Source organism: Tenrec ecaudatus, unplaced genomic scaffold, assembly GCF_050624435.1.
Source record: "Tenrec ecaudatus isolate mTenEca1 unplaced genomic scaffold, mTenEca1.hap1 Scaffold_623, whole genome shotgun sequence".
In the NCBI taxonomy this organism is placed as follows: Eukaryota; Metazoa; Chordata; class Mammalia; order Afrosoricida; family Tenrecidae; genus Tenrec; species Tenrec ecaudatus.
Window position 1 is genome coordinate 9,711 of NW_027459508.1, and position 25,394 is coordinate 35,104.

General features: G+C 42.0%; 1 pseudogene; it reads left to right on the forward strand.

The window, feature by feature from the left end:
- Positions 1 to 3,178: 3,178 nt before the first annotated feature.
- The window catches only part of LOC142436778 (ninein-like protein), an 88,856-nt pseudogene continuing 66,640 nt past the window's right edge, over positions 3,179 to 25,394 (forward strand).

Below are 25,394 nucleotides of genomic sequence, written 5' to 3' on the forward strand. Positions count from 1 at the left end.
CTACTCTTGTTTCTTCCTGGCCTGTGTGGATATTATTTTTGTATTTCTTCTTCTTGGAGGTGGTAAGTTCCTAGGATGTTCATTTTCTTTTTAGTTGGCATTTAATACATATATCATTCCAAATTTCAATCACATTAAGTAGAATTGTACAATTGTTACCACAATCAGTTTCCAAGCATTCTTTTTCTATGGACTCCTTGACATCATCTCTTTTTTACCCCATATCTACCACTGTACTCCCTCCCCCCAAACTCCTTATCCTACATGCTCTCCCTCTAGGTTCATTGATCCTAGGTTTCAAGTACTGAAAAACAGAAACGCATATAACACAGCTTCAAGAAGGTGACCTCCATTGAATAACTCCTCTGAGATATACTCTAATATGAGCAAACAAAAACTGAAGAAAACAATATAAACTGAAAATTTTGGGAATCAGATCAGGTCCAGCCTGCATCAAAAGGGGTGGGTGTTGGGGGCGGGGCGGAGAACCTACTAACGAAGTTTTAACTGTTGAGGTCAGATTTATGCCTTTGGTTTTCTATCTCCTCTCTTCAAGCACCTTGTTTAGTGACCACTCTCCTCTCTTCCCTCAATTTTAGATAGGGGAGGTCTCTGGAGGCTTACTTCCTACGGAGTTCCACCAGTGGATCTTGGATTTCCACTATCTCCCATGGCCTGCTACACACAGGATTCTCGCAATTTAGGCTCTGATGCTTATCCCACCGTCAAGTTCGGATTATATGGATTCCATCCTAGGATGTTCTTCTGAGAACATTAGAAAGGCTTGTGAAAAAAGCATGTTTTTCTGGACAGCTTACTATTCTAAGGAAAATGCTGGCTGGCAGCAACTATAAAGGAAGGAATGATGTTGTGGAGCCAGCACTGAAGGAGCAAATGGAAATTCTCACAGGCAGGCGGTGCAGCAGTGGGCTGGGCTCTCGGAGCAGGATGTTGGCAGATGGTCTGTTCCGGTGGTGGGTTTGATGAGTCCAGGGAGAAATGTATTTTCTGTCACCAGCTTTCTTTTTCCCTCCCTGACAATGCCCTTCTTCTTACACACCCTGAAGGGGTCCTTGAATTAAAGAAGTCCTGTTTGTTTCATGACAGTCTTTTTGCTCTAGCTTATTTTAATATTGCCGGTAGACTTTTCTTTCTTCCCTTTTTAATGTGCACTGTTTTATTCTTGGGGTGTTTTTTTTAGTATGTGTCCCAGTTATGAAGCCCAGAAGGGGCAGATGTATAGAGACAACAAATGATGTAATCGTTAAAGGGGATACAGGTGTGTCGAGGGGAATTGGGAAGCAAATCATGAATATGGGAGTGGGGAGATTGCACCAGAACTGATTGTGCTGATGTGTATACAACTCTTCTTTTAAACTATGACTGAACTATGAAAGTGTGTGCTAAGTGAATTATATCTCAATAAAACTATTGTGGGGGGGAGCCAGTTGCTGTCTATTGGATTGGGAGTCACGGTGGCCCACGGGTGTCAGACTGGACTGCGGTCCACAGGATCTCCGGTGGCAGGGGTTTCTGTTTGCATAGTCACTAAACTTTTCTTCTGAAACTCCTCTGGGTGGACTCAAATCTCCAGCCTTTTGGTAAATAGCCACGCACATAAATGATTTGTACCACCAAGGGATCCCTGTCTGGATACTAGAAAAAATCGATGCTTCCCCACTCACACAAACCCACTTTAGAGCCCTTCGTAGGGAGTCAGACGTGTTCTATCACGCACCCTTTGGGCAGCGCTTTACTCGTGGTCTCTCTCTCGGAAGGTATGGTTCTCCTGTCTACTTCTCCTTGAAGGGAGCTACTGACTTGGAAACTTTTCTCTCTTGCTTGGTATTTCCTATAAGCTGTAGTCACATTTCCTTAGAATTTCCCAAGCCATTCCTTATTGATACCTGTCATCCAATCATGCTTATTAACAATATCTTTTTACTTCAAAAGTCTCTTGTGGTATGATAGGTTATATCACCACCACACACACTGTCGGAAGCCCTGGATGTCACACGCACTCACTGCCATCGAGTGGATTTCAACTCATAGCGGCCCCATAAGACAGAGGAGAACGGCCCCTGTGGGTTTCCGAGAATGGAGTCGAAAGCCCCATCTTTGTCCTGTGTAGTTGTGCAAGTGTTTCTTACTGCTGTTTGCAGTCCAATTCATAACTCACCACACCAGCATAGTGCCATGCCTAATACGTTCACACATGAGAACTCGAACGTAACACCTTACTCCTATCTGCTGTGGTATCACTATTCTACCAGCAGTCAGATTTAACCAGATTCCTGCTCTGCATAACCCCAAGGTCAATGTCCGCAGAAAACAAGTGAGGTGGCGCATGACCCTATGAAGCAAGACTTCTGTGTAGGGAGACAAAAGACACATGTGCACCGTAATATGCATCTGGTTTTGTTGCCCCGTCCCTACCTCATGAAAGTCTCTTTGCCTTCTCTTCAACTGGCTCTGCTCTGAAGCCATGGCCTGTTCGATCAGGCTTCCATGCCACCCCAGTCCCCATTTCTTTTTCCTAGCTTCCACTTTCAATTTTCATGAGAATTCAGCATCAATTTCTTCTCTGGCTGAGAGGTCCCAGCTACTCTTTGTAGATATAGAGAAGAAAGGATTTCAAAAGGAAGCAGAGAGCTGTGAAAAGCCTCTTTCTGTCCCAGACTCACCAGACATGCTCTGAATTTCAGAGGTACCTGCCTGCCTGTATCCTGGCCCCACATCCACAGATCCCACGCACCACTCTCTCTTCCTCTGTTGGTGGCTAAGATGTACTCCGAGGACATTTAGGTTTGGAAGATGATCTTCAGCTTCCAGAGCCCTAGATTGTTAGACTACTGGAGAACCTACTGTTTGCATAAAAAGTTAGGGCTTCAGGTTTAGAGGGTTTGGGGGTGTTTTTTTTCCCCTCAGCCTTTTATTGCATAAACAAAAGCAAAAATAGACTCTGAAAACTTCAAGCAGTGCATAAAGTTGAGCCACTATTACTAGCCTTCAGACCCAATTCACACCTAACAGAGAAGCAGCTTCTTGTGTTCTTTTTAATGCTTTCTGATGGGTAAAAATGTTCATCCATGATAACGTAGACACATTCAAATCTCAGAGAGCTCATTTAAAGGGCTCCTCACCAAATTTCCCTCTTCCTTTCTCTCTCTCTCACAAGCTGTCCTACCGAAGCATGTGAGTGGTCCTAAGTGGTATGGTCGTCGGACCCTGCCTGAGTTGTGCTCACTGGAGACTGAAGTCAGGCATGCAGCAGATAAGCAAGGACAGAGCAGCCTGAGCAGCCAGCTCCACCGAGCAACATCTCTGCAAAGTGTGGAGGTGGGTCAGAATTTCCTTCTCCAACTTGAGTGCCTAATATCAGGTAAATATCTTAGTTCACATGGTTGTGAGAGAATGTAAGTAGAGAGAGTCTCATTCCCTGGAATTTTAAGTAGACAGGTGCTAGGGTTACCATTGGGGAATAAGATCTCATTTTAAATAAGATCTGGGTCTAGTTGTCTCCATGTGACCCTGGACAAAGAGTGCTCTCCTTCAGACATTGCACCAGCAGAAATGTTTTCATTTGTTTCTCACTCCTTTCTGACGCTAGTACTGTAGTGCTTCGAAACTGTAAGACAGGAAATACTTACTACTCCCCTGCCGCTTTGGGGGCTAGCTTCAGCTCCCTTCTCCCAGTTCATTAAGTTACTCACTTCAAGTACCTGGAGTGAATCCCAGACACCTGCTAAGGGCCAGGTCCTCACTGTACTCCATGTCAAGAAGCATATTCATGATGATGCATCACATGTCCTAAGTAAATCACATACTTGTTAGATCTGTATTCAAGGATTCCAGAATGTTACTGGTTCCTCCTTTATGTGCTGTCAGATTGAAAGACGAGACCATATCAAGAACCTATCTTTAGTAAGGTAACTTGGAGTCCTGAATTGATTTTAATCTTAAACATTTGTAAGGCAGGGGGAAACAAATAAGCACACGTTTAAATCCTAAATTTTCTTTCATGGATGCATGTGCTATGTTGGGCTACACCATAAACCCAGGACATTTGCTTTCTGTTCTCTTTACATTTGGATCTGAAGTATGGTGTGGGTTGAATTATCATTTCCTGGGCTAATGAGACTCTGTCTTCATCGGGGCTCTTCTGATTTTTGAGGCCTTTTTGGTACTCAAAACTGGGTATGGAAAGGGTATTTTTAGTTTTTCAGTGAGTGGAAGGCATTAGGGAAGTGGGACTGAATTTACTGGTGTTGCTCTGACTTGTCATTTAAATTCAAGGGTGTGAGAGCATTGGAGGGTCGGCCCTAGACCTCTGGTAGACAAGACACCTAAGCACTGTAGACCTCAGTTACCCCAGAGAGACAGTGGACAGGGTGTGAGCTGAAGGCGCTACCTTGTCCCTTTGTCGCATGCTGGACTCCATCGGTAGCACGATGCTTCTTTCTTTCATCGCTTCCGTAGACTCTTCCTGTTGTCTGCTCTCAGCTTTCAGTCCTCAAGATTGCTCCTGCTTAGAATGCTGAGTCTTGGTCCAACCCAAACCCAAACCCACTACCATTTAACCTACTTGGGTTCTTAGCAACCCCATCGTCCTTAGTAGAACAGCTTCAAAGGGTCTCCAAGGCTGGTGCGTTCAAACCAACTGACTTCCAGTTAGTAGCCTTGTGCTCAAGCACTATGTCACCAGGACTCCACCGATTCCATATGTGGGTATTCACTTGGTCACTACATACACCATAAGATTTTGGCAGAATCAGATGCTTCTGGGTGTCCTCGTCTTTTCTCTTGGTGTAAGGTAACCAAGACAGTTGACTGCATGTGCCCACTTAAAGTGCTGATGACTTAGGGGGTAGGAACACCAAGTATGATTTCACAAAGTACGACATGCTCCCTATTGCCACTTCTGGCATTCTCATTTTCAATAAGGAATTTATGATCCACGTGCTGCTGGTGTACAGATAGCATGTCCACTTCAGTTACACAAAAGAGCTTTCCAGTGCTACATGTTTGTTTGGTGTTCTGCAACTGCTTTTGATATTCTCCAAGGGATTTATGTATCCTTTCCATTTTTCCACAGAGTTTCAAGTCAGATGAAGAACCTGATGGTGCCAAAGAGCCTCAGAATGAGTTATTTGAGGCACAAGGTAAAACCATGACCTCATGCTTGGTACTTTGAAAGATCCAGGACCTGGATTGTCAGAAGTGTTGCTGTGACAAGAATAGTTTCCTGGAGAGTGCAGTGTGGGTAATCTCCCTGGACAGCCTGTTCTCCGGATATACTTATATAGAGAGCGTTTCATCAAGAAAATAGCTCACACAGATGTAGAAGAAGGCAAATTCCAAGTTGAGCAAGTTCTAGGCCCATGATGCTGATGTTAGGGTGCAGGGTTATCATGACTGTCATAGCTTTGGGAGTTGATGGGCCCAAAAGGAGCTGAAAGACAAAGGTCTATGGCTACAGAGGAAAATGAATTCAAGGTTGGCAGATCAAGCCTGTGGCTAAAGAGATGAATAAGTCCAAGCTTGGTAAGTCAGGTGACAAGCTACTGATAACTCCCAAGGACAGCAAGCAATACAGGAGACCACTGACTCAAGTCTTAACCTGTGTACAACTGAATCTGGGCTAACCCCATTTACATATTTATTATTTTAAAATAGTTTTATTGGAAGATACAAGGAGTTACCAAAAATGGATTTTTTTTCAAAGTTATGTATTTAAATTTTTTTACAAAACAACCATGTCACCGTCAAAGTACTCTCCATTACACTTCATACATTTGTCACACCTGTGATTCCATTCTTGGAAACATTTTTCAAACTCATCTGTTTGGAAGGCTGACAGTACCTCTCCAATTTTTTTCTTCATCTCTGCTTTTGTCTTCAAATCTCTGTTCTTTCATTTCCCTCTTCATTCAAAGAAACAAAAAGAAGTCACACAAAGTGAGGTCAGGTGAATAAGGTGTGTGGGGCAAAAGAGGCATGCTGGTTTTTACCAAAAACTGGCACACTGAGATGGCTGTGTGAGCAGGGGCATTGTCGTGGTGGCAGAACCAGTCCCCTGTCTGCCACAAATCAGACCATTTTCATCACACACTATTATGCAATCTTTTCGGATCCTCTAAATAGAAAGCTTGATTAACAGTCTTGCCTGGTGGAGCAAACTCCAAATGCATGATGAGTTGACGTTTTCGTTCATTCAGGAAGTTGACAAACATCCAGAATGAGGTTTGTCATCAATCAATATTTTACCTTTTTTGAAATGAGAAAAACACTTGAGTTTTTCCCATAGCACTGCCCTTGTAAGCTGTTTTCAACATCACAACAGTTTCTGCAGTGTTTTTCCTTGAGTAGGAAACAAAATTTCACCACTGCACACTGTTTTCTTAAATTGGCCATCTCAAAAAGCAAGGTTTCAAGCAAAACTGCTTTTATGAAAAAATTCACCGTGACCAGAGAAAACCTTCCCAGTGCCACGGGGTGCACTAACTCAGAGCAAGTTGCTCGATGCATACTTAGCAGGAAACATGGGTACTATGAAAGCTCCACTCTGCCCAGCGCAATTCTGGTCTGGGGTTGGTGGGGGGGGGTACTCCCTCATATTTCACCTATCATACAATTCAATTGTTCTATCCTATTAAGAACATTTCTGCAGTTATCACCACAATGAATTTCAGCGCATTTTCTCATGAACTCGTTGTTAGTTCCTAATTTGCCACCAATCACTCCTACCATGCTCTACACAATTATCAAGCCGGTTACTACCTCTGTGAATCTACATAGCCTGGACTTTACATACAGAAAATCATTGAAAAGACAAACTGGAAAACAATGATTAGAACACAGAGAAAAACTTCATAGGAAAAAAAGCAAAATATTAAAAACTGAAACAACTTTAAAATGAGTCAAAAGGGAGATCAAATAGCAAGATATTAAAATGTAACCTAAGTACAACGGACTTAATCAACTTTGCAGTGTTCTGTCTCTAACAAGGCTCTTAATATCCCAGGACTTTGGTCCAAGAAGATTCCCCAGAGGCTTAATCCATCCAAGCGACCCTGCAATTGGATTTTTGGCTTTCACTGTCTTCCATAGCCTTCTGTAAACCACATGTCCAGAATTCAAGCTCTGATACTATTTTCTCCTGAGATTTGGATGTTATTTACAATCCTTGGATTATAAAGGCAGGTGTGTTTCCTCATGTGGGCTTAGTTGATGCTTCACTCACATAGCTACCTGTTTGAAGACGAGCTTTTAAAACCTCAGCCACTATTCTGTCTGATAGTCGGGCACCAACTGGTTTTTTTATCACATGCTGTTACAGCCCTCATATTAGCAGTGACCTCTTCATGAGGGCAAGCATTGAGCGGGGCCAGGCTAGGATGCATTGGGCTACAATTAAGTGCGAACCCCAAATCCATTCATATATCTATAGTTTATATGTCTCTGGTTAACTTCAGAGATTATTATGATTTTATGATAGAGAACTTTATAAATCATCCCCCTAGGGCATAAGGTAATGTCTTTTATTTAGCCAATTATATAGCATTTTAAAATGCTGAAGAAAAATTATTTAAGTATAGATAGGCTTCAGACTGTAAAATATGAATTAATGACATGTACATAACAAGACACTATTTATAAACAAGCAGTGGGATCAGTGATAAGACAAAATTTGCAGTAATTCACAGAAGCAGAATCATCCCTATCAGATGAATACATTTCATAAGAAAAAAGAAGGGCATTAAGTAGTAAATATATGGTAATCCCGGGCCACATTGAATGGGCATCATTAATAGAGCACCCTGAGAGCAAGAGAGCTGAACCACAGTCCAAAGACCACCAATTCCATAACCTTGGGATAGCAGTCATCTGCTTCTTCTCACACTAAGTCATATAAATATTAAGTCCAAGAAAGTCTGTCTGTTCCTTAAAACAGCTACAGGTGAGTGTGAACAGTTCGAGCAGTAGGACAGATGTGTGCCTTGAAAACACAGTTCAAGGTCCCAGTAGTCTACAGCGCATAGCCTGGTTCACCAAGGTCTGGATGGAAACTAGATGAATAGAAACCAAGTAGGAACATAATACCGGGCATTTTCTCCCATTGGATTCTTTACGAGTATTGTTCATTGTTTTTCTCCAGCCAGTTTAACCATTGATAGAAATGTAGTCGCCTTCTTCAAGACATACATTCCCCTGACCCCACCTCCCATCTTTTTTCTGTAACTGCCCTCAGGATTCTATCCTTTTTTTTCAAATTGGAGAATTTGGCTCTGATATTTCATGGTGGTTTTCTTTTAGCTTCTATCTCATTTTGGTTTTCTTAACTTTTTGAATAATTATGTACTCCTGTGTTGTTGGTCAAATTTTCTTTTATAGTTTGTCAAAACTATTTTCTTTGTATGTATTTTTGTTACTTCCTTTTCAGGGTTTTTAATGAGACATAGATTATTTCTCTTGATTCTTTTGTTGTTTTTTGGTGGTGGTTTTTCTTGTCAGTTATAGTCAGAGTGATCGTCTTTGAGCTCACTGATTTGATTTTCCTTTTCAGAAGGAAAATCTATTCCTCAAGTCATTTACTGTGTTGCCTAATTCTGTTATCTCATTGTTTATATTCTTAGATTCCCTTTGATTTAAGATTTCTTCTATTGTTTTCCTGAGTATTCCCTACATGTCTAAATCATTCTTCGGAATCCTGTTTCTTATAGTTCCAGGGCCTCTTTTTCAGAATTCTCTATTGGATCTGGGCAATTTCCATTTGTTTACATTTGTTTTTCTTGATGTTTTGGGTTTTCTGTGGTTGATTGCTGTTTCCTCAGAATCCTAGTAGTAGTGCCAGTGATATGAACACTTAGTTGGCTTTGTCTAGTGATGTGGGAGAGGTCTAATAGAAGGTGGAAAATATGGTGAAATGAAGGAAAGGGGAGAGAGATGAGTAAGTGGTGAAAGTGTGGGGGAAGATACAATAATGTTTTTAGCTTACCATTTTCCTAGACAGTTTAAATGGCGTCTTCTTGGCATTTGGTTTTTCCTACCATTTTAGCCTTATTCCCCACCTCAGGGACCCAATGTGGATGTTCTGCTAGCTGCTGAGTATTCCAGTTATGTAAATCTGACTTACACAAAATGGATTCTGGAACTGGTTCATTTGCTACAGGGTGGGTTTGGAGAGCCACCAGCCCACCTGAAGATGAACTTGAAGTAAGAGACTCCGTTACAATATTGACCTCCATGTGCCCCCACACCAAATGGTGGGTCACAGTGATGTTTTAGGCCTTCTAGAATTGGTCTCAGTTAGAGCCAGTGTCCAATAATCCCTAAAAAAATCTAATTATTTCTTTTCCCACAGTGAACACTCACTCTTGTAAAATGCTGATGATCCATTTGAGGAAGGCTGACAAAAAAATAACAGAAAATTTTGTCATTATAGTGGGGGTCCTTCCACAGGGAAACATAGCCCCTGCTCTTTTTAATGGGTTATGGGTCTGTAAACTATCTCACCTCAGGGAATGATTGAACAATTATGACTCTTCTAATCATTTGAGTTTCACTGCTGTTCACTTGACCCAGATTTTTTTTTCTGCTTAGACAGATCAAGTAAATATTCATTAGGTTTCCTATGTTTTTCACTCCCAAGGACTTCCTGCCTGAGTAGACAATACCATGAGTCCATGACAGTCAAGCTGTTCTGATTCCCACTTTGACTCAGCTGTCCATTACAGTAGCCACATCCACCTGTCTCTGTCAATTAAGTGCTGCCATTTGGCCCCTACTTCCCTGCAACCCAATCAGCCCAAGTGTAGTTAGGTGTCACTATTCCAATAAGTCCATTTCCACAGTGAAATGTGACTTACATAAAATAGCAATCTTCAGAGATGCTGGGACTACATTTGCAATTGGGCTCCCTCCTCTTGCAGTAAAGGTGTGAGTTCTACTCCATGTGCGTCTGTAGACCCATCCTGATTAATCCATTATAGCATGCCCAACTCCTTAATCTTGTGGATACCTTCTGCTACAATATACTTTGACTGGACTTGTCATTGAGCATGATTTATTTATGCCATCATACAACCCACGAATCAGCTTCACTGAATCAACCAAAAAGTGTCTTAGATTGAAACATTAAATTTATATTCTGCACTTAGTGGGCCCATATCAGTAAACTAAGACTGATCCAACTTTATGTTCTACACACCATTATTAGCCATTCTTATATCTATATTCTCTATGTTTCTGGAAATTCTTTTGGAGTATAGTGTACCTCTGCCTGGGTCACCATGTATATGTCATCTTTTAGAGCTTGCTGGAACATAAGTCTAGTCTTAGGTCTAGAAGCAATAATGGGTGGTGAATTCATTAACTGGAAACATTTATCAGTATCTTTTAAAGCATCTCCTCAAGCAAGGCTCCAGTAAATGCCCAGGATTCATATCAGCATGCACTATTGAGTTAATCTTTTCATGTGGTGGGAAGGGATAATAGTTTTTTTTACTGATCATGAATTAAGATGGAGCAATCTCTTCAGATGGAAACAATCTGCTCTTAGCTAAAGTAACATTATGGAAATTGGGGGCTCAATCCACCCGTCTTCTTAATTATCTGCCTGTATCTCCCCATCCCAAGGCGTAAGAGTCCGTTTTGTTCCCAATCAATATTCTCAATTTAACAGCATTTGAGGTTGAGAATTGAGTTGGCACTATAATTCATCATTCTTAGGATATTACTCTTGAGTTTATTTTTTCAGTAATATCACCTCTGTTACCACAAAAAGAAAACCTTTTTTTTAAAGAATAAATGTAAACTTTGAAGTCTTTTATGCATTTTTTGATCTTTGACTCTGAAGTCCTGAGTTCATGTCTTTCCTTCTACCAATTTATCTTTTGTAAGTAGGATAAATAATCAGCTTCTCCATACTGCTTACCCCGAAACAATTGCAGAAGAATATCAAACATGCTATCACTTAGAGCATCAATTTCCACCAATTCCTGATGTGCGGGTGGTGATACACTGCGTGCATCGAGTAGTGACTGTCAGACAGGGTAGAACTGCCCTCTGTGGATTTCTGAGACTAGTTATGGGAGTAGAAAGCTTCATCTTTCTCTTCCTGGTGGTTTTGAACTGCTGACACTGAGGTGAGCCCAATGCGTAACCACTACAGCACACCGCACACCACGATTTCACAGTGCCCTTTATACTCATGGGGGCAGTTATTAGTACCTTCAAACCTGATCAGACTTGGGAACCAATTGAGAAAATTGATCTGTACAACTTTGTTTCTCTAGAATCACTCTTGGAACCAAATGTTTTACACCGGGTTCTCCAGAGAAGCAAAAATTGTGGTGTGTGTGTGTGTGTGTGTGTGTGTACTGCTATACTGAACCCAGATCTGGATTCTCTCCTCTGGAACACCAGTTTCCTGTGAGCTCTTTTCCTATAGTTACACCAGAGTAGGGTTTTTGTGCTTGGTGAAGTATAGGGTAAACAGAAAAGATGACTCGCATTGAGATTAATTGACACAGTGGCTGTAAAATGAGTTTTAGGATGGTGCAGGACCAGGCAGTGTTTCCTTATGTTGTACAAAGTGTCACTATGAGTCAAAACTGACTTGATGACATTTAGCAATGTAATCTATATGTGTTTTTTATTTATTTTCTTTTTTAATGTCAGTGATTGTTTATTTATTTACTTATTTGTTTTAAAAGATCATTTTATTAGGGGCTCATACAACTCCAATCACAATCCATACATACATCAATTGTGTAAAGCACATTTGTACATTCAATGCCCTCATCATTCTCAAAACATTTGCTCTCCACCCAAGCCCCTGGCATCAGGTCCTCATTTTTAACCCTCTCTCCCCCCTCCCCCCTCCCTCATGAACCTTTGATAATTTATAAGTTATTATTTTCTCATATCTTGCTCTGTCCCACATCTCCCTACCCCCACTTTTCTGTTGTATGTCCCCCAGGGAGGAGGTCACATGTAGATCCTTGAAGTTCCCCCTTTCTAACCCACTCTCTCTCTATGCTCCCAGCAGCGCCACTCACACCACTGGTCCTGAGGGGATCATCTGCCCTGGATTCCCTGTGTTTCCAGTTCCCATCTGTACCAGTGTACCTCCTCTGGTCTAGTCAGGCTTGCAAGGTAGGATTCAGATCTTGACAGTGGGGTGGGGGGAGGAAGCATTTAGGAACTAGAGGAAAGTTGTATTTTTTCACGTTGCTACATCGCACCCTGACTGTTTCGTCTCCTCCCCAAGACCCTTCTTTAAGGGTATGTCCAGTGACCTACAAATGGGCTTTGGGTCTCCACTCCGCACTCCCCTGCTCATTCACTATGGTAAGATTTTTGTTCTGATAATGCCTTAAACCTGATCCCTTGAAACTTTGTAATCGCACAGGCTGGTGTGCTTCTTCCATGTGGGCTTTATTGCTTCTGAACCAGATGGCCGCTTGTTTACCTTCAAACCTTTTAGACCCCAGATGCTATATTTTTTGATAGCCAGGCACCATCAGCTTTCTTCACCACATTTGGTTGTTCACCCTTTTTGTCTTCAACGGTTGTGTCGGGAAGGTGAGCATCATAAAATGCCAATTTAAAAGAAGAAAGTATTCTTACATTGAGGGAGTACTTCAGTGGAGTCCCAATGTCCTTCTACTACCTTAATACTAAACCTATAAATACATGCACATAGATCTATTTCCCTAGTCTCATGTACAAATATATTTGCATATGTACATGTCTTTATCTAGACCTCTATGAAAACCCTTTGCCTCCCAGCTCTTTCCTCTATTTCCTTTGACTTCCCTCCTGTCCCACTCTCATGCTCAGTCCCCACCAGTGTTTCGGCAATTCCTCTTAGTCACATTACCCTTGATCATGCCCAACCAGGCCTCCTACACCCTCCTCACCAGCAATTTGGATCCCTTGTTGTTCCCTTGTCCCTGGGTTTGTTAACACCACTTCCTTACCTCCCCCTCTCCCATGTCCCACGGAACTATTGGTCCCGTTGTTTTCTCCTATTGTTCATCCAGCCTATCTTATTTAGACAGACCTGTGGAGATAATAACATGCACAAAAACAAGACAGAGCAAAACCAAGCAACAATATACAACAAAATAACAACATACTAATGAGAAAAAACAAAACACAACAAGAAAGAAAACTTGTAATTAGTTCAAGGATTGTTTGTTGGTCTTTAAAAGTGTTTTCCAGTCCAGTCTGTTGGGGCATCATGCCCTGGCCCCAAAGTCTACCTTCAGCATTCACTGGGGACCTCGCCGCTCTATTCCCTTGCTGTTCTGTTACACCCCTTAATTATTTTGCCTCGATGTGGTGGGATCCGATTGGGTGCAATACCCACACTGTGTCTCTGGTGTTGTCCTCTGTAGAGATATGGGTCAGTGAGGGACGTCATGTCTCATAGTGGGGCTGGCCATGTGATCCTCTCTGTCGACTGACTGCTCTAATTGGGAATATCAACCTCATGGCCTGGTGGTCCATGATGTGCTCTACTCTCTCCTCCTCCCCCTTCATATGCTCCCATATGCTCTGATCAGATATGTCCCTTTTCCAGAGCTGTAGATTCAGTGCTGTCCGTTGAAATAAATTCTTCTGAGGGGAGGGGCAGGTGTCCATTTGGTTGGTGTTGGGGCCAGCCCCCCAGACCTCTCCACTGATTCACTACTCCGCACCGGCATGTTGCATTCACATCTTGGAGCACCGGGTTGAAATCTGGTCCCTCTTTCCCTATGGAGACAAAAATAGTACCCTCCCATTGGGTGGGTTAGTGTCCTGTGCCCCCGCTACCCTTTTCTTTATTATTATTTTTTTTCTTACCCCACCTCCGTTTTAGTTGTGTACCATGTGTACCCCTGTGTTTGGTCTGGTCCCTGCCATATTATGTGGTCCTTGCCCCAGGAATGTTTGTATACCGTAGCTTTTTCCCTATGCCTCTTTTGCCTTTTTTTTTAAAGATTACCTCAGCAGCCTTTGAAGTCTTTCCATATTTAAGTCAGTGCTATCTGAGGTCTGTTTTCTTTTTGCCCTCTGGGTGAGGTTGTTCTATGTGGTGGGCTCTTATTTATGCTTGGTGGGTGTTGTTCTTCTGCCCATACTGGGTTTGCAAGGATCTTTTGTAGGCTGGATATCTTCTAACGTATTCTTTGAGTTTTTCCTTGTCTGGGAAGACTCTTACTTCTCCATCTATATTGATAGATAATTTGACTGGGTAAGGTATTCTTGAGTTTGCATTGTTTTCCGTCAATTTTGGGAATATGTTATTCCACTCTCTCCTCTTCTTCATAGATTCTGCTGATAGGTCTGAGCATATTCTTATTTGGGAACCTTTGTATGTGATTGCTTGCTTGTTTTTCCCTAGCCGCACTCATGATTTTCTCCTTTTCCTCTAAATTGCATAATTTAATTCTTTTGTGCCTTGGTGACTTCTTCTTGTGATGCAGTCTTGCTGGGGTTCTTTCAGCCTCCTAAATGGTTGCCTGGTTCTCATTCACTAAGCTGGGGAAGCTTTCCTCCAAGAATTCTCTCACTATTGTTGCATATGACTTCTTTGTTGTCTTCCTCCGGTAAGCCAATAGTTCTCATGTTGTTCCGCTTCATAACATCAGACATCACTCTTAAGTTTTCTTCAACTTCTCTGATGATCTTATTAGATTTTTGTTTGCATTTGTTAAAGTCTGCCTGGCTGCCCTCCAAGTCACTGATGCAGTTCTCTGATTCCTCCAGTCGATTCTTGAGTTACGTGAGTCTGCTACTGGTTTTTGTTATCTCCTCCCTAAGTTCCTGTATTTCTCTTTTATTTATGGCTTTTACCTCTTCTATCATTTCATCCTTTTTCTGTATTGTTGCCCCATATCCTCTATGAATCCAAGTAGCATTCTGAAAATTCCTTTCTGTGACTGTTCAATGTCTCCTTCCTCTATGCATGTCATTATGTTCAGGCCATCTTCAGGCATTGCCTTTTGTTTTTCCCGTTGTTTCGTTGAGGTCGTTTGGGCTGATGGCTGTTTGCCTTGTGTTGGTTTAGATGAGCCAGGTGCCATTTTCCTGTGAGTTGTATAGCACTGGCTCTCTCTGGGAGACTTGCAGGAGAACTTCTTCGAACTGCCTATAGCTTATTTCACTATGGAATTAACCTACCACTTTATCCTCCTATAGCTTCCCTCTCAGGGAAGTGACCCAGAAGGCTGGTGGGTTGCCTGCTTCGGTGTTGCTGAGGTTGGGCAGAGGTTCCTACAACAGCTTGAAAGGTTGAGGAGTGTTGGCTGAGCTACCTTAGGACTCCAGGCACACATGTAGGAATTCCCCTGTTAGATGTTTTAGCAGAGTATCCCCTGGTGGAGGTTGGCAGGCCCTTTCCCAGCCTCCCTAGCTACACAGGGTGGAGTTCACCTAGCTGGGTGTGGCCCAGGCATACATGCCCTAGGCTAAGGGGAGTGGTCTGGAGAGACCAAGAAAGAGAAAGAGGAGGGAAAAAAATCAAGCCCGCTGAGCCTGTGGGGGGCAGGGGAGGGGAGGATATAGTGAAGACATGGAAACAAAGTAACAAATGTAGCTGAGTCCCGATCCCCCGCCAGTGGAGCTGCAAGGGTTTAGTCCCTGCTCTGAGGCGGCAGCAGCAAGCTGTGGCTGTGTTGAGAAAAGGCCCCTGTGCAGCCCTCCAAGACTGAGGGGGAACAGAGAGGAGCTGCAAGGGTCCAGTCCTTGCCCCGAGGTGGGTGGTGGCAAACTGTGGCTGTGTTGAGACCAAGCCGCTGTACAGGCTCCAAATGGTCCCAGGCTCCAGCAGAGACAGTGGCAGGGCCAAGGTCAAATCCAGCCGTCCTCCACTGAGGTAAGCCAAAAGCCCCCAGCCCCTCAAAACCATGTGGGTCTGAGCCTACTTATCATTATGATGCTCCTCCTGCATTCCAGCAGTGTTGAAATTCCCTCTAAGCAACTCTCCTGGGCTGAAATCTGCAGAGTTCCTCTGGTATGTATTACTCCATCACCATCTTGCCGGAAATCTCTGTTGTTGCTTTTTTTTTTTAATCTCCCCCCCTCCCCAATCTTCTCTTAGGAGCTAATACAGACATCATACCATTTCATAGTTCAATCTCATTAAACAGCATTGTGGTATTGTGACCAAAATCCACTTCAGAGTCTTTTCTTCCTCCTTGATATCAGTTCCCCCTACTAATGCACCCCACCCACCACTTCCCCCACTGCACCCCCAGGAACCCTTATTCTAATTGTTGTTTCTCTAGCTTCATTTATCCTGTGTTTCATATACCAAAAAACATTGAAAAACACATAAAAAGCGCCAAGAAGGCTACCCACAATGACAAAATACAACAGATATAAAACCCAATATTAAAAAAAACCACAGAAAATATTAAAAACCAAATCAAGGTCAAATGTATCAAGTGGCAAAGTTTTAACCAATCAGGTCAGGTTTATCATTTTAATCTACAACAGTCATCTCTCCAATATTCTCTGTCTGATAACCAGCTTATTCTCATCTCTCAATTATGGTCAGAAGGAAATCACCAAAGGCTTATTTCCTATGTAGATCCTGCAAATATATTTTGGCCTTCTGATGTCATCCATTGCCTTCTACACACCAGAATCTCACAATATAAGCTCTGATAGTATTCCATCCTTAATATCTGGATTATATAATTTATAATCCTTAGGTCATAGATGTTGGTGTGCTTCTTCCATGTGGGCTTAGTTGACATATCACTTAAATTGCTGCTTATTTGAAAACAACCCTTTAAGAACCAGATGATGATAGCCTGGCACTATCTAATTTCTTCCCTGCACTTCGCTATGCAACCGTATCTTCTGTGTTTCATTTGTGAAGGTGAGTAATGAGTAGGGCCATGTCATCAGAAATAATTGTTCTTAGCCTGGAGCTAAAATTAAGTGCGAGCCCCAAATCCATTCCCAGATCTATGTTTTTAATTTGCCTCTGGCTCACCTTAGAGATATCCTTGTTAGTTTATGGTAGCAAATGATATCAATCTTCTCCATGGATCATAGGACCTTTTGTTTATAGTGTCATTAATTAAGCTATGGTACTAATTTTTTGAACACTAGTGAGAGAGGGAGATTAAATAAGGGTAGGCTAACTATATCTCAATATCTAGATTATTCATTTTTATAGAATAAATCCTTACCTGACTGGATGCTATTTACTTAAAGAAGTAGAGTTGGTTATCAGGCAAAACTTGCAATAATATTCACTGATAATGCCATTCAGGTCTGCCAGAATAAAACATATCTTAATACAGCAAGTAAGGCATTAAAGTATTAAGTCAATGTTGGTCTACCTACTGAGCTAGGTGTTTATATAAATGCATGTATGTGATCATGAGGTGTCAATAGGATCAGGTATCAGGCATCAAAGAACAAAATATCATATTGTGAATGAGGAGGAGGAGTGAGGAGGACACAAAGCCCATATGTAGGCAACTGAACATCCCCTTACAGAATGGCCACAGGGAGGAGATGAGTCAGTCAGGGTGCAGTATAGCAATGATGAAACATGCAACTTTCCTCTAGTTCTTTAGGCTTCCCTCCCCCACCCCCATCATGATCCCTTGTACAAATCCAGCTAGACCAGAGGATGTACACTGGTACAGATAGAAACTGGAAACACTGGGAATCTAGGACAGATGAACTCCACAGGACCAATAATGAGAGTAGTGATACCAGGAGGGTAAGTGGAAGGTAGGGTAGAAAGGGGGAACTGATCTCAAGGTACATATAACCCCTTCCCTGGGGAGTGAACAACAGAAAAGTGGGTGGAAGAGACATTGGACAGTGTAACACATGACAAAATAATAATAATTTATAAATTATGAAGAGTTCTTGAGGGAGGATGGGTGGGGAGGGAGGGGACAAAATAAGCTGACACCAAGGGCTCAAGTAGAAAGCAAATGCTTTGAGAATAATGATGGCAACAAATGTATAAATGTGCATGACACAATGGATGCATGACACAATGGATTGTGATAAGAGTTGTACGAACCCCCAGTAAAATTATTTTTAAAAATTAAAATAAATGCAAGTATTTGATTGTATGTGTGTAATAAAACACATAGACACAAGTATGGATATTTCTTATATATAACCCAATAACTCATTATTAAGATTTGGGGTTTTCAGGGACAAGGGAATAACACATGATCTAAAATCGATGGTAAGGAGGCTGTAGAATGCCTGGTGGGTTGATCAAGTGCAATGTAGTCAAGAAGAATTACTGAAAGCCAAATGAAGGTCAAACATGATAGTGGGACAAGAGGAAAGTAAAAGGAAATAGAGGAAATAACTGAGGCAAAAGATATTTTAGATGCATAAATACAGGCATGTACATGTGTAAATATATTTATATATAACAATAGGGACATAGATCTATGTGCATATATTTATATGTTAAATAATAAGGTAGCAGACGGACATTACTCAACATGGCTCAAGTCCTCCCTCAATGCAAGAACACTTTGTTCTAATAACCTGGCATTCTGTGATGCTCAGCATCCCGACAACAATCGCTGAAGACAAAATGGGTGCATATGCTAATGTGGTGAAGAAAGCTGATGGTGCCCAGCTATTAAAATATATTAGTGCCTAGAGTCTTAAAGACTTGAAGATAAAAAAGCGGCCATCTAGCTGGGAAGCGAAAAAAGTCCACATGGAAGAAGCACACCAGCCTGTGTGATCATGAGATGTAGACAGTATCAGGTATCCAGCATCAGAAAGGCCCAAACAAACAATCATATTGATTCAAACACTGGGGTAGGGATGGGAGACCCAAAGCCCATCTGTAGACAATTGGACATTCCCTCACCATAGATTCACAAGGAAGGAACAAGCCAGCAAGGGTGCAGTATAGCACTGATAAAACATGCAACATTCCTGTAATTCTTTAATGCTTCCCTCCCCCAGCCCCACTATCATGACCCCAGTTCTACCTACAAATCTGGCTAGAACAATAATGAGAGTAGCGATACCAGGAGGGTTGGGGACAGTAGAGGGAGAAAGGGGGAACTGATCCAAATGATCAATGTAAACACACACACACACACACACACACACACACACACACACACACACACCCTAGGGTGAGGAACAACAGAAATTAGTGAAGGGAGACAGCAGACAGTGTAAGATATGAAAATAGCAATAATTTATCATTTGTCAAGGGTTTATGAGGATAGGAGGGTGGAAGAGGGAGGGGGGAAAAAAAGGAGGATCTGATACCGAGGGCTCAAGTAGAAAGAAACTGTTTTCAAAAGGATGAAGACAACATATGTGCTAAAATGTGCTTGAACTAATGGTTGTATGGATTGTTGCAAGAGTTGTAAAAGCCCCCAATAGAATGATAAATAAATTTTAGATTTGAAGGATTAAAGCCATAGTCTTTTGGGACATCTCATTCATTCAGTATAATTTAGTTTATGAAGTTATGTTCTACTTTTTAGTTTGTTGAATTTTTTCTGGAGTTTCAAAAGCTTATGACTGGTCACCTAAGGTACAACTTAAAGTTCTACTTAAAGTGAACCAAAGAGTAAGATGGAAACTAAAGACCCGAAGAAGAATCCAATCCAAAAATCACATCCACATTTACCTGAGACCAGAACTAGATGGCTACCATTACCTAATTAGTTCCATTGTAGATGGCTCCTGATAATAAAACCATAAATTCCTATTATATAAAAACAATAAAAGATAGATCTGATCTGGAAGACTTAACATTATTGATATGAAATAATCTTTAAACCTTGAACCAAAACTCACCCTGAAGTCTCTTTATAGCTAAATAACACATTAGCCCCCAAACTAATAAATACCACCCATAAGTACTGTGTCTTTTTAAAGAGATCACCCATATGTGACCCTGATAGACATTGAAGCCAGATTTAAATGAGGATGTGGAACAAGGGATACCATTGCTGATGTCAGTGGATCTTGGCTGAAAGCAGAGTACACCAGAGGTTGCTTGTGTTTTATTCACTAGGCTAAACTATCTCATGTGTGAATCATAACAGTTTGGATAGCCATGAGAAGAATGGGAATTCCAGACCACTTCATTGTGCTCATGTAAAACTTGTGCATGGACCATGAGACAGTTGTGGGTACAAACAAGGATATCCTACTCAGTTTAAAATCAGGAAAGGTGTGCATCAGGGCTGTGTCCTCTCACCACACTTCTTCACTCTGTGTGCTGAGCACATCATCAGAAAAGCTGCATTTCATGAAGAAGAATGGCAATGATTAGAAAAACATAATAACAATTTGTGATGTGCAGATGACATGATCTTACTTGATGAAAATCAGGAGGACTTGAAGTAATTTCTGATGAAGATCGAGGATTAAAGCCTTTAGTATAGATTACATCCCAATATAAAATAGATCAAAATCCCCACAACTGGACCAATAGGTAACTTGATAAATCGAGTAGAGATTGAAGTTATCAAGGATTTCGCCTTGCTTGGATCTGCAATCAGTGCTCATGAAAGCAGCAGTCAGGAGATTAAATGATGCGATACATTAGATAAATATGCACAAGATCTCTTTAAACTGTTAAAAAGTAAGGATGTTACTTTGAGGACTAATATGTGCCTGACCCAAGCCATGATACCATTTTGACTGTATCATTTCAGTTCCCTCATGAACCTTTTCACTTCCCTTGCGTACACATGGAAATTGGATATTGAATAAGGAAGACTGAAGAATAATTTATGCATTTGAGCTATGGTGCTAGCAAAGGATATTGAAAGTACCACAAACTACAAAAAACAAATCTGTCTTGGAAGAAGTAGAGCAGGGAAGCTCATTAGAGGCAAGGATGCCAAGACTTCATCTTCTTTCCCTGTGCATGTTATCACGAGAGACCAGTAACTATGAAAAGAGGAAGCCCTCGGAAAGATGAATTGACACAGTGGCTGCAACAAGGGCCTTGAACATATGAACAATTGTGAGCATGGCACAGGGCCAGGCAGTGTTTCGTTGTGTTGTACTTAGGGTCACTATGAGTTGGAAATGACTCAGTAGCACTGAAAAACAACTAAAATAAGTTTAGAGTCTTTCTACCTAATATATATATGTCCATCATGTCCTGTCGTGTATCTATCCATCCCTCTATCCAGTTGTTCCTCCTTAATTTAGAAAACCTTACTGGTGTTGGTACACTTCTCCTAAATTCTTCAAGTGGTACCACGTTTAACTATCTTCCCTTTATTTCAGGCCAACTTCAAGTCTGGAGCCCTCTGGAGCTCAGCAGCCCCTCCTTTCATACCCCTGAGATCCAAGCCCAGATAATCTGGGAAGAGCTTGGCGTTGGCAGCAGTGGTTTCCTCAGTATGCAAGAGCTGACTCTGGTCTGTCAAACCATTGGGCTACAAGACCTTGAGAAAGAGGTGAGAGAAAGCCTGAGACTGACCTGTCTCAACCACTTTTCTTTGAAATGTTTGGTCTGAAAACTCTCACCCTCTTTTAGACTATGATTCAGACATATCAATTTCTCATTAAAACTCTTGACTGGCTTCAAAACTCCTGTCAAAGAATATATCTCAGACCCCCCCCCCCATTGTGATAAACTCTCACCACTGTAGGGCAGTTGTGCCAGGCACTCTTAGACACAGTCACTCAAGATCACCGTTCCCTGCCTGCCAGGCTGATTGTACTACGGCCAAGTAAGGCCTCTTTAGAACCTGTCTGTAGTCTCATCAGATGGGAATAGAGGTGGAGTGTTATATTGCAGTCCTCACTCTTCATTAAAGCGCTCTTGGCCTAGCTGCTGTTATCCTGTGACCCACTGGAGCCAGGCTGGTTTTTGTGGGTACATCTTCCACCAACATACTGCAAGTTCCCAGCCACAGCAGATAGGAAATAAGTTATTTATGGAGTTCAGGCAGTTTGAATGACTCAGCTACTGATTATGGAACTAAAACAGACATGGTAGTATAGATTTCCCTTGAGACTGATAAGGAAAAATATTTTGGAAATACAGCCAGTTGGGACCTAGACAATTTTGAATGTGGATGAAGATGAGCAAGCTGCCCTTGTTGAATGCTTGATCCAAAAGTTTGGAGAAGCAGGAGGCCCAATGGTGACATCTGGGTTGAGCTGCCTGTTTGTGGAACCTCTGCATCAAGCAAAACATGTGTTCTGATCCAGGTGTATGACTTTTGTTTAGGAAATGGAAGATTTGTTTAACAAATTGGATCAAGATGGAGATGGCAGAGTAAGTCTTGAGGAATTCCAGCTTAGCCTGTTCAGTCATAGACCCAATTCACTTCCGAAATCTTCTACTCCCATCGAACTGAGTGATCCTTGGACTCATTACCAGGTAAAATAGGACAAATAAATTATGAACCACATTAAGTATTATCTTTCTGATGACTGCAACCATAACCGTCAGCATCTTTCACAAACCTGTCCTCTCTGAGTCACCTGACTGTTGTCCAGGGGTTCAAGAGGGATAAGAAACAGAGATATGTGTTTGAGATTCTGGGGTCACACAGACCTCCATAACTGTATGTCCCTGGATGGCATGCTCATCTCTGAGCCTCATGCTCCTCATCTATAAAATGGGGCAATTGTGATGCCTGCCTCCCAGGTGTTGTTCTATAAGACCAAGTAGTGTCTGACATGACAGCTTCAGCCATTCTTAATTGTGGGATAGAGAACATTTCAGTAGGGAAATCCCTTTTCCCTCATACCATGATGCAGCAGGAGAGCAATGTCAAAGAGCATTCTGCAACATCTCCCTCGGGCAGCCCTTTTGATTTAGGTCCTGAGTCTGGATTCCTCCCTCCTATCCCTGGGTTTTATGTCTTGCAGAAGTACCAGATCTCCGTGCAGCTTTAAACAGAACAGATTTAGGCAGTTTCCTTAAATCATAGCATTGCTCAGTGACTGCTGGGTTAGCACTTTCCGAACAGAAGAAATTCCTTCTCCCACCACAGAGCAGACTGCTCTAAGGAATTCTTGCTTTCTGCACAAGGATGTGGCTGACTCCCATGTTGTGTGGGAGGCAGAGTAAAACCAGTGTGATATTCTTCACCACTGAGTAGGTACTTCTGAGAGCATAAGTTTTTCATTCTAAAATCAACAAGAATGCAGGAAGAAGATATTCAAGAGCATTAAGGAGAGATTTCAGGCCATATAAGGTAAAAAAAAAATCAGAGTATGGCCCTTATATGTCACTGATTGGGTTAATTGGCAGATATGACTTCCTTGAAGCAGAAGCAGCCCCATGTTCCCTTTGTATTCATCTGAAGTATAGACTAATGTGGACACTGAACTAGGGATGGATGTGCGCATAGTTGGCATTAAAGAATCAAGATAGTGGCTATAGAGCCGTACCGCTTCTTGTGCCATGCACACCTTCCTGAACAGATGCTCTCTGGCCAGAGGTGTGAGTTTGTAAGGAGGAATCTTGGGGAAATGACCTAGGCAGGCAGGTATGTCTTCCAGGAGACACCCACATCAAGTGAAGTGTGATCCCTGTTTGTGGATTAAGATTTGAACATGGAAATGGGTTTCTCTTCTTTGTCAAGGATTTTCTCCAGGGTAAGTTGCACTGAGGCTAAGAACTAGGGAAGATACAGAAACAAGGGTAACTCATGTCCAAATGTGGAGACCTAGGTGTTGCTGGAAGCTAGTGTAGGATAAGGATCTCAAAGTGGCACCCCTGAGCCTGCAAGGGCAGGATCCCTAAGAGTTCTGTAACCTCGAATACCACTGAAGTATGGGTCCTATGGTAGTTACACAATCTGGTGTCAACTTGTGGAGGGGTAGAGTCTAGCCTATCAATCAGGTCATAGCTTGATGACCTCATTTGGACCCACCACGAAGATAAATAGCTCACTGGAGGCCAGATAGACACAGTCTCTGCATCGTCTTCCTTCGGACAAGTCACATGGAGCTAGGCTGATGAAAGCCAGAGCCTTAGAGCTGGAGGAGCCACGTGGAGACCCACACCAGCACTGAGATGCTTAGACTGCCACTGGATCCACAAGATATTTTACTCTCTGATCTTCCTGCATTCAGTATCATTGCATATGTTTTGTGAGTTTGAAGAGGACTTTATAGATTGATGTCAGACATATGTGCTAATATCAGACTTACGGACTTGATTTGAACTAGGGTGGGATGTTTTTGTGATATTCAACTGCTCTTGTATATAGAGCTCTTTCTACACACAGATGGGTGTCTATGAATTTGTTTCTCTAGTCTACTCAGACTAACACATTATGGTCCCTTGGGAGTGGAGTACTAGATAAAAGAATCATAAAGATGGAGAGTGGATGTTTGTTTGATCTCTGCTTCATGATAGTGCTTCTTTGGCTAGCCAGAAGTCAGATATGGCCATGCAGTTTACTGGATAGTTTTCTGGAAAGAACATGGGAAGTTAAAGTTTGGATTCTTTTCATTGGTTGTAGTCTTTGGTTATTCTTGTGTGAAATGGTGAAAATGTGATTAATGTATATTTTGAGCTCAGGGGACAAAATCACCCCTTGAATTTCTCAGAGTTGCTTAGTGAAAATGGCTGACAGAAGGTCAAAATGGCTGAGAGAAAGCTGGCTGGAGGGGCAGGGAGCACTTCAGGCAAGACGGCAACTGAGTAACACATAGCAGAGGGACTCTGCAGAAATTAGCGCAGGAGAGTCACTAAGGGGGATGTTGTGCACTGCCTGGTTGCAGGAGGAGCGTCATAAAGATAAACAGGCAAATATCCACTCGGTTTTGAGGAGCTGGGGGCTTTGTCTTACCACAGTGAAGGCTGGCTAAGGTCTAACCTTAGCCCCACCACTGTCTCAGCCAGAGACGGGATCATCTGGAGCTGGCACAAAGGCTTTATCTTAACACAGCCACACTTCAACTCCGAATTGTGGAAGGGTTTAAACCCCTCCAGCCCCAGGGTCAGGGATGGGGTTAAGCTATATTGTTACTTTTGTTTCTCACTCTTCCTTCTTTCCCACTACAGTTTCAACAGGCTCTTCTTTTTTTTCCTCTCTCTTTCTCTTCCTTTTAATCTCACACACCACTGCCAACCTCCAGGCATCTCCTCTTATCCTAGGGCTTTTACTCAACAAAGAGGCTAGAGATCTTAATATTACAATTAGACAATTTGACCTGATAGATGTGCACAAAGCTATTCACCCAAATACAAAAGAATTTACATTCTTTTCAAGCCCACATGACACATATTCAAAGATAGAGGTGCTGGGGCATTAGATGAATCTGCATAAGTTTAAGCACATTGATATATGTACCTCTCTCTCTGACCACTGTGCCATAAGACTGGAAAACCAACAAAAGGAAGATGAAGAAAACAAGGACAAACAATTGGAAGATGATAACTC